Source organism: Calidris pugnax, unplaced genomic scaffold, assembly GCF_001431845.1.
Source record: "Calidris pugnax isolate Ruff unplaced genomic scaffold, ASM143184v1 scaffold46, whole genome shotgun sequence".
Classification (NCBI taxonomy): Eukaryota; Metazoa; Chordata; class Aves; order Charadriiformes; family Scolopacidae; genus Calidris; species Calidris pugnax.
In genome coordinates this window covers 1,078,348-1,078,695 of record NW_015090769.1, presented here as the reverse complement: position 1 = coordinate 1,078,695, position 348 = coordinate 1,078,348, and positions in this window count along the sequence as shown.

Genomic DNA, 348 nt, shown 5'->3' with positions numbered 1-348 from the left:
GCCCTGGTCAAAGCACAAGCCTTTTAAAAGAGACAAGTTGTGGCTGAGTTAGATTAGTCATCAAAAGCTCTCCTCAATCAGTAGGGCAATAAGTAAGATTAAGGGGAAAAGAGAATGAAGAAAAAAAAAAAAGAAAATAAAATAATTAATAATTATCATCATAATTAATGCACCAACACGGCCACAGCACAGCAGGTCACGCGCACAGCGTCACTTCCTACGCCTATTTACAAGGAGGTTGTTTTTTTTTTCTTTTCTTATGTACAAGGAGGAAGACGGCGGGAGCATAAATTAGCATCTATTTATACAAATAAACAAGATTTAGGAAATATCCATCCATGGAGGGGG